Below are 1,910 nucleotides of genomic sequence, written 5' to 3'. Positions count from 1 at the left end.
GATCCAGGTGTGTGTCAAGTGGCAGCAGCTGTGGCACTTCTACAAGAAACAGAAGTAAGGCTGGCTGTGCTGCCAGCCACAACCAAAAGAGAGGGAGGAAAATGAGTATGAAATGCCTCCACTGCGAGTAACTCTGCGAAGAAGTACTGGTTTGCAGGAGCCTCAGGCTGGAAACAGAACTCAAACAAAAATGCAGTATTGCAAGTTTGGCTCTTTCCTGAACAGAGCTGGGCTCCCATGTTGTGGTGTCCCTGTCACGATGAACAGCTGGCCTGGGATTCCCCTTTCCCAGAGGCTGCACGGGTTGTGGGATCACCAGGTGGAAGCCACCTGTGGGCTCCCCAGATAGGATGAGGGGGCTGAGTATATCCTGCAGCCAGGGGGTATGTGCAGCAGAGACCTCCACCTTCTCATCTCAACCTGACAATAGTTTTCTGGTGAGGACCACGACACTCCAGCCCTTGATCCACACACAGTTCGCTACACTTGCGTTTCTAAAACTGAGTGCTGTTTTTCAGTTTTTTACTAACAAGCCATCCTCTTAAGGGCTTTCCAGTGTTGCCAATTCTCCTTACATGTGCTTACATTATTGAGAGTGACTTGTGACAAGCTGTCAGCCAGAAGGCAGAGGTATATTTGGCATCTGTTCACAGGTAATACTTTGCATATGGTCCTTGTAGCCTGATTTATTAATGTATTTATCTGCTGTAATTTGCTGTATGCTACTACAGTTCTAGAGTTATTTCTCTGCAGCTTTTTCATGTGGATGGCGCTTTTGGATATGGTCTATGACTTCCCCATTGGATGTCCCTATGATTTCCCCTGTGATGCCCCTTGGACTATGTTGGCCCCCTCTAATGGGACCAGTGTGGTTATATACTGACTGTACATCAGTATCTCAAACCTTCTGTGGGGGTGGCAGTTGGTGCCACCCCTGGGCTCGGTCACCATCACCTGCTGAGGCTGTGCTGGGGGAAGGAGGGTCTGTCCCTCACAGCTGCTGTGGTGGGCAGGACGTGCGCTATGCGCAGCCACTTGGACAGCACTTAACACGGCATAAACACCATTGCAATGGGGTGTGTTTTCATGTATAGCTGCCCTGTGGCCTTAATGACGTTATTCTGAGAACATTTTTATTTTTACAAATACATACAATACGCTCACAATTAGATGGTATCTGATTGTTCATGACCTTAGTGATTACTCATCATTCAATGAACTGTTTACTTTTTCACTTACTTGCTGATGTTTTTCCCAGTCCCTTGTCTTACTGGTGACAAGGTGAAGTGAGTAGATACTGAAGGCCCTGTAGTAAGGCCCAGATCCCACAGGACCGTTTATGAGTTTGCCAGCAATTCATCCCTCCCTACCTTGTGCAGTGTCTTTTTTAAGTGCATGAAATGACACTCACACACATACACGTGTGTAATGTAGACAGATCACTACCGGTAAGGTTGCAATGGGATACTCAGTTTGCTGTGTTACCTCCTGAAGATAAGGTTAAGATTGCTTTTAAAGTTGCTCTTGTTCTTCAAGCTGGAGTATTTATCTTTCTAGACGCTTCCAATATACACAGTCATTTTTCTCTCCTTTTTTTTTTCCATTCATGCCATTTTATCCACTGTCTCTGCTTTATGCTAGCCAGACACCCTCTACACTGCAGCTTAAATCAGCAGTTGTTATATTTACACATAGATTTTTACCATCTTGTCTTTCCTTTAAAGGGAAGGTGTTAGCAGTTTACATGGCACTGTGTGTTATATAAGGTAACCTTTAAGCACCACTAGATACAGCTGTCGAGTTTGGTTATCAGGCTGGCATGAATGACATGCTGCAAACAGCGTCCTCTTTCACCAGCATTTCTTGCTGCTGGGATACCCACACTAGTTCTTTCCACATCTTACTTTCCA

This window comes from Columba livia, chromosome 5 (assembly GCF_036013475.1).
Source record: "Columba livia isolate bColLiv1 breed racing homer chromosome 5, bColLiv1.pat.W.v2, whole genome shotgun sequence".
NCBI classification, from domain to species: domain Eukaryota; kingdom Metazoa; phylum Chordata; class Aves; order Columbiformes; family Columbidae; genus Columba; species Columba livia.
Note: the sequence above shows the minus strand (reverse complement) of the source record.